Source organism: Martes martes, assembly GCF_963455335.1.
Source record: "Martes martes genome assembly, chromosome: 10".
NCBI classification, from domain to species: Eukaryota; Metazoa; Chordata; class Mammalia; order Carnivora; family Mustelidae; genus Martes; species Martes martes.
In genome coordinates this window covers 55,071,455-55,079,675 of record NC_137898.1, presented here as the reverse complement: position 1 = coordinate 55,079,675, position 8,221 = coordinate 55,071,455, and positions in this window count along the sequence as shown.

The window sequence follows — 8,221 nt, the reverse complement described above, 5'->3', positions numbered from 1 at the left end:
TCCATTCTCTTACATCACACACAAAGATAAACTCAAAATGGATGGAAGACCTAAATGTGAGACAGGAATCACTCAAAATCCTAGAGGAGAACATAGGCAGTCACCTCTTCAATATCAGCCACAGCAACTTCTTCCTAGACACATCACCAAAGGCAAGGGAAACAAAAGCAAAAATGAACTATTGGGACTTCATCAAGATAAAATATTTCTGCACGTCAAAGGAAACAGTGAACAAAATGAAGAGGCAACACATGGAATGGGAGAAGTTTGGAAATGACATGTCATATAAAGGGCTGATATCCAAGATCCACAAAGAACTTCTCAAACTCAACACCCAAAAAAGAAATAATCCAATCAAGAAATGGGAAGAAGACATGAACAGACATTTCTCCAAAGACATGCAAATGGCTAACAGACACGTGGCAACATGTTCAACATCACTTGCCATCAGGGAAATACAAATCAAAAACACAATGAGATACCATCTTTTACCAGTTAGGATGGCCAAAATTAACAAGTCAGGAAACAACAGATGTTGGCAAGGATGTGGAGAAAGGGGAACACTCCTACACTCTTGGTGAGAAAGAAAGCTGGTGCAACCATTCTGAAAAACAGTATGGAGGTTCCTCAAGATGTTAAAAATAGAACTAGCCTACCACCCAGCAATTTCACTACAGGGTATTTACACTAAAGATACAGACATAGTGAAAAGAAGGGGCACCTGTGCCCCAATGTTCATAGCAGCAATGTCCACAATAGCCAAACTGTATAAGGAGCCAAGATGACCTTCAACAGATGAATGGATAAAGAAGATGTGGTTCATATATACAATGGAATATTCCTCAGCCATTAGAAAGGATGAATACCTATCATTTGCATCGAAATGGATGGACCTGGAGGGGATTATCCTGAATGAAATGAGTCAGGCAGAGAAGGACAATTACCATATGGTTTCACTCATACGTAAAATATAAGGAATGGTGTGGAAGACCATAGGGGAAGAAAGGGAAAAATGAACGGGAAGAAATTAGAGAGGGAGACAAACCATGAGAGACTCGGGACTCTGGGAACCAAACTGAGGGTTACAGAGGGGAGGAGATGGGGTAACAGGGTGATGGGTGTTAAGGAGGGCACGTGTTGTGATGAGTACTGGGTGTTACACACAACTAATGAATCCTTGAACACTACATCAAAAACTAATGTACTATATGCTGGCTAACTGAACATAAAAAGAATGAATGAATAAATAAATAAATATGGTTTCTACGTGAAAAACAATAATGGGAACAGAATTTCAGATATGCATGATGAAATATTCTCAAGATATGTTTCACAGCAGTGTAAATATACTTAACACTACCGGACTTCATACTAAAAATGTTTAAAATGGCAAAATCAATGTTAGGATTTTTTACAATTTTTTAAAAGTACATTCTGTATGGTTCCATTTTTATAAAGATTTTATTAATTTATTTTAGGGAGAGAGAGAGAGTGGCACTTGAGTGGTGGGAGAGGCAGGAGGCAGAAGAGCTAATTGTGAGCCCACACTGCACTGAACGCAGACCCTACATGGGGCTCGATCCCACACCATGAGATCACATCCTGAGCCAAAATCGAGTTGGTGGCTTAACCGACTGAGCCACCATCAATCTCCTTGGGCATTAGTATTGGGCATTCCCTGCTATCTCCACCACCGCTGTTCTGAATACTCTTGAAAATACATCTATGAAAAATCATGCCAGAGTTTCCTGGGGTGAGTCTGAGTACGAGCACTGCTAGGTGATGGGTGCATCTGCGGCCTGGGAGGGGTGCTGCTCACTGTTTCCTCAGACAGGGGTGCCCGTCACCCATCTCTCCAGGAGACCCCCATGTCCTCTGGCACCTGAAGGCCCCCTGGACCAGGAATTCACCTTCTCTAGCAGAGGATAGATGGGACTTCATTCTCTGGCCAGGACTATGAACCCTGATCCTGGGAAAGGAGAGTTCCCTGGGACTCCTTGTCCAGCCAGACAGCCATGGCCACTGTGTATGTGACAGAGCCAGAGCAGCTGGGCCTTGGAGGGAGTGAGTGCCTTAAATTAGCCTTACATGGGGCATATAGGAGCAGCAGCCCCTGCTCCTTGGGGAGCAGTGGTGTGTGCAGAAGGAGGGAGGCTGGGTGGAGCCTTTGATGTCACACCACAGTCTCTCCCTTGGTACTGAAACCAGCAGGAAGGAAGCTCCAAGGTCAGAGACTCCAGGAGGATTCCAATCCAGGGAAAGGGGGCCTGCTGGAGGGTACTGAAGCTGCCAGCCCTGCCAGCCACAGGCCATTTGCACAGGATACCTCTGGTGCTTCCTTAGCACATTGTCCATGTTCGTGTGTGGACAGCGATTGACCCACTCAGTGCTGGTGCACTTCCAGGGGTGGACTAGAACACTTCCAGGGCCTGCTTGTGGATCAGAGGACCCCCACCCAGAGGATGTCCCTCTTCCTCTGGAGCTGGGGAAGGCAGCCACCCTCCTGGGGCAGAACCTGGGCTACCCATGTGTTCTTTCTGAAGTCCCCACATTCACTGGGTATTGCTGTGCCTGAGAAAGGCCCTCTTAGTCCCAGAGTCAGGAGCAGTGAGGGGCTGTCTCCCATCCTGGTCCAGGACCATTACCTGAAATGATCCTGTCTTTGGGAGGACAGGACTCCTTCAGGACCCAGGGAGGGGACAGGCCCCTCTCTCCTCCCCAGGTCCAGGATGCCCAAGAGCCTGCAAGAGCTCTTCATTCAAAGAGGAGTCATGGAGAACTTGTGTGTCTCATTGGCCCAGCAAGTGAAAGAACAAAACCCCAATGCTCAGTTTCTAACAGAAGCAGAATTTCAATGTCCTGTTTGGGGGCATCCACCGCCCCTTTTATGTGACCTTGGGGGACCCCAGGGAATGTCTTCCTTGTTCTCATGCCCTCAGAGGCAGGAGCTGGCCCCATGTCCTGGGGTCCCCACCTTGTCCCACTGCTGAGGAAGAGCCACACACAGGGACCTGGTGTCAGGAGTGTGGTCTCCCAGGGGCCTGGCAGCTGCATGGAAGGACTAAATTGCTTTTGGGGGAAGGGGTGCTCACTAGTGACACGTTCACCAACCCCACTGCACTCTGCAATCCAGGCTCTGTGCCCAGCTTAGGTCAATCACCAGCACCCCACATGCTCCTGCCATGGAAGCAATCATTCAGCATCACTGTACTGCACAGAAGTGGAGAGCAAGGCCCCGAGAAGGGAGGCAAATGGCTCCAGTCACAGGACTGGTCAGCAGAGGGGCTGGAAGGCCAGCCCTCCCGAGCTCCTATTAACCCAGCCAGAGACTCCCTGAACCCAGAGTGAGCCCTCCCCTGCCTGCGCAGTCACACCCTGAGCTGGGTGATGGACTGTTCTTTTTGGCCCTGAGGGTATTGCTGGTCAACTAGGAGGGAAAGTGCAGCTGGTGGGACAGTCTGTAGCTACAGGATGGAGTGACACGTCTGAGCTAGACCAGAGCCACACTCTGGTCTCCCTCCCAGAGCCTGCCTGGGAGCTGGAGTCTGGGTGCCCTAGGGGCCAGCACACAACAGGGTCTGTGCTGACCAGGGACCCATGGCCTCCAAGGATAGTCCACTCTGCCCTCTCCTAGTTCTTATACCGCATCATCTCTCCTCACTGTGGGGCTCTAGGACCCAGAACCAGGCCCCATAGGGCTGACGTGGCTCCAGCTTGTAATGAGTTTGTAGCCCCTGGAGCAGCTGGATTTCCTGGGGCTGGAGGGAGGACTGACTACAGACAATGACCAGGCTGCAGGAGATGTGGGGCCTTATGGAGGGTGAAGGATGGGGCAGGAGTTGAGTCCTGGGGCCACTGCTCATGTCTAAAAAGGGCTGAAATCCCTGAATGCCCATGAGGTCCCTCATTACAGTAACAATTATGCATTACAGTAACTCTGACACTTGGGTATCCCAGTGGTGGGCCCCTCCTCCCCGGCTTCCTTCCCGCACCTCTGACTCCAGCCAGGGCTGCAGCCAGGGACAGGCTGGACCTCTGTCCCAGGGTCCTACCAGGAAGACAAGGAAGAAGGAGAAAAGAAGGGGAATGGAGTGGACTGCTCTTCTCCCTGCCCTGAGTTAGCCTCCACTGATGCCTCCAGGTCCTCTGGCCCAGCCTTGCACTTAGCTGGATCCTGGAGGCATTCTGCATTCCCGGCCAGCTGGGGGTGGGGGAGTATTCAGTGATCTTTGTGTCCCCAGATGTCCAACTCACTTGGCCTTGCACCCTGAGGCTTGCTGCCCAGGATGGGCATGGTTTCGGGACCACATAGACTTTGGGGCCACAGAGCTCTTGGCGGTGGTGAGGAAACACAGGGGACTGGTCAGGTGCAGAGCCATGGGTCTCATGCACGTCCACCATGTGACCGGGTCATGGTACAAGTGTTGTGTGCAGGTTCCCTGTGCACACCTGGCTCTCTCAGGAGGGAGACCTGTGTGCTTTTTGCACCTGTCCTCCACCTATCCCCGGAGGAGTAGCCAAGTTCAAGCATTTCCATGTTCAGCCCTCAGGGACAGTTGGGAACCTGGCGTCAAGAGAAGCAGGGAGTGACCCAGGACAAATAAGGGGTACAGAGTCCAAGGAGTGGGGCTGCTCTCCAGACCTAGTTCAGCCCTAACCCTCCCATGAGGTTCACTTTGGGGATGAGAGCCCTTCAGATCCTCGGGGATAGTTGCCCACACTGTCCCATGTGGGGACATGACCTTGGGCATCTCCAGACAAGTAGAGGCATGTGCGCCTGGGCGCACATGCGCGCACAGACACACACACACATGCACACACATACACACACCATTCTGACTGTCCAGTTCAGGGTCAGAAGGGGCAGACACCCTGGGAGCAAGGTGGGTGACAAGGGGGAAAGAAGAAAGAGGTTGGAGATAACTGGACCATGGGGCAAGGGCATCAGAATCCCTGGCAAGAACACAGATCCATAGCATGGGGATGGGACACAGGCCAGGCTGATGGTCAGCGGGTCCCCAAGGGGCCCAGGGGGCTTGCCAGGGCACTGAGAGAGGACAGGGTCTGGGGTCTGTTATCCATTACCATCCTGGGCTACTGGAAGTAGGAAGAGATCTGCCCCCACCCAAGTCCAGATGGGGCTACAGCACAAAAGGCCTCAGCTTACTCTTCTGTCAATTGGGCTGTAGAGATGGGGGTCCCTAGGGTCCCACAGGCTTGCAGAAAATTCCGTTGGCCTTGGATCTTCATCCCTGACCCACTGTGCTCCCAGGCCTGGGAAAATGCTTTGTACTCCCTCAAGGTCCTTCTGAGCAGAGGACAGCCTGTGGGCTTGGCGCCCTGATGACTTGGTTTTCCAGAACATGACAGAGCACTGGAACACTGGTCTGGGGACCAAGATCAGGACCCTCCTTTTTGCAGCCTCAGGGTCCCCATTTGGAAGACGTTTCAGAGTCAGTGCTCTGGTCAGGGTGAGGAGGCCTTGGGAATGAACCAACCACAAGGACAGGAGAGGGAAATAGGGAGAAGGTAGGCTTCTGAGGTTTCTCACATCGCCTGCAGAGCCCCCAGGACTTGCTCCTGGGAGAGACACAGAGACACACAGAGAAGACAGAGACAGAGAGTGAACACAAGAGATGGAACCAGGAGAAGAACAGACTTTCTTCAATCAGGTTGGAAACAACATCCTATCATTTTGCTCCTTTCTATTTCTTAGAGCGCAGTCACACAGGCCATCCACCCTAGAGGGGAGAGAATTCCACAGGGATGTGTGCCAGGATTCAGGAATGCCAGGAACCACTGTGGGGACTGCCCAGCACATAGGTGCAGATGAGGTCCTGGGACCTGGGCCTAAACCTAATGGGATCCCCTGGAGGTCTGTGTCGTGAGAGGGCAAGGTCGGAATCAGTTCACTGCAACCTTCCCACAGGGGCTGGGAGACAGGCAGGAGGAGGGTGGCTTTGCCTGGACCCCAGAGCAGACCCAGGCCCCTCTGAGCTGTGTTCTATGCCCCACCCAGCCCCCACTCATTCTTGCATTGCCACGTGCATGCCCCAGCCTCCTGTGATAGCAGGAATGTATGTAGAGGTCCTACCCCTGATGGTGTCCCTAGGAGTAGAAGAGCCCACTGCACAGATGGGGAGCATAGGGAGGCCCTGACAGGCAGAGGGTCTGTCAAGGGTCACAGTCCTGGGCATAAGCAGGAGCCTGGTCTGAATCCAGCTCTGTGTCCTCACAGCAGGGATACCATCCACACCCAGGCCTCACAGGGTCTGTGAGTAGTTGTGTGGGTGTCACTGTATGGATGGGGCATGGGGTAGAGGATGAGTACTGAGCAACTAGGGGATGGGGGCCCTCAGGGGGCTCTGGTGTGAGGAGGAAGTCAGGTAAGGGGTCCCTAGAAAGTGGTGACCTCACTTCCCTGACAACAGAACCCAACAGAATTTGAAACCCAGGTAACCAGTCACCCACATTCCAGAGACAGCCCCCTGCCCAGCTCATTTTGTTGGAGATCCTTGAAAGAACATGTTTGCATGTTGTATCCCAAAGTCCAGAGGTTGCAGGCAGAGGAAAGCACACCCTGCACTTTCCCTAGCTGGGGATGTCACATCAGGCCTCCCTGAAATCTCTGATCATTTGGCAGGAAGTACAGAAAGGTGACACTATGAGGCCCAGAGCCAGCCCCTGGCCCTATATGCTCTGATCTGACCTGTGCAGCTCCAGTTCCCTTCCCCATGCATGCGTGTGTGCATGCGTGTGTGTGTGTGTGTGTGTGTATTTGTAAAGAAGGCTCATGTAGGGTGTGCCCACCCCATTCAAGAGCAGAATGAGGGGTCAGATGCCCAGTGGGCAGGTCATGTTCATACCCCAGGTCAAGGCTGGCTGGGTGGGATGGGGTATAGGGGGCTGCGAGCTTCTCCCCAGGGTTTATCCTGTGTCCTGCAGGTATGGGTCCCTGTCCCAGGTGTGGGGCTGTGCATGCACAGGTCTGTGTCTGATCTGGGAGCAGCAGCGGCACTGGGCAGGAGGACAGTGAGAATGGCTGGGCAGGGTTGTAATGCATCTGGGCTGGCTACCGGTCCCTGTCTTTGCAGAATACCAGGGATGATGAAACAGGGAGGAGGCTGGCGGACACCTGCTCCATCTCCCTGACACAGGGAGTGACCATAGGGGGCTCTCCAGGAATAGGGACAGGGGACTACTTGGAAGGGCCTCTGACACTGCCCAGGCCACTGTCCCTGGTGGTACCACACTGGACTGTGGTCCAGGACCTGGAGCCCACAAAGGCCAAGCCCAAGGGTGAGAAGGCCAGGGCAGGGTGTATGTGGGTGTCTGGGGAAGGGTCGGTGCTAGGCCCCACAGACCAGAGACCTCAGAGGCTGGTGTGGGGCCAGGAGCAAGGACTGGGCTCAGAGAATCCAGTGGGTGGACTGCAGTTGGGGAGATGTCCTGGTGAGTGTTCCTTCCTGGCTGTACTGGGCTGAGCTCTATCTCTGCAAAGGCATGCAAACATGTTCTTCATTCCAGGATCTCCAACAAAATGAGGTGGGCAGAGGACTATCTCTGGAGTGTGGGTGCCTGGATACCTGGGTCTAGCTCTGAAGAGCTAGAGCCAACCCCAACTTCATCTGCAGCTCCGGAAGGGGGGATGGTGCCTGGAGAGACTTCAGCAGGAGACTAGGAGCCAGCAGGTGACCAGCCATCTGCCCATGGAGAGCCTGACACTCTCCCGGAAGAGCTGGCGCCTGCCCCTGCCCCAGCCTCTGCTCTTGCTACAGTTCCTGCTCTTGACCCTGCCCCTTCCTCTGCCCCAGCCCCTGCTCCAGTCACTGCCCTGTCCTTGCCCCTGCCAGAGCCGCTCCCCCTTCCCCTGTCCCAGCCTGTGCTCCTGCTCTTGCATCTGTCCTGGCTCCTGTCCCTGCCCCTGTCTCAACCCCTGCCCCTACTCCCGCTCCTTCGGGGCTCCCAGAGCCACATTCAGAGCCCACAGCCCTGCTCATTGTACAATTATCCCTTGTCCTATCCCCCAACCCTGATGGCCCGCAGGAATGTTTTGTCCCCTACCTGTGTATTCTTTCTCTCTGGTACGTATTAACTGTTATTTTGTCTTTCCATGTTCTGCAAACTGTTTATTATTTGTTTTAAATAAAGTTACTTGTTTTCACAAGAGCAAGTCACGAGCGTTAAGTACATTCCCAACACTGTGCCACCACACCACAGA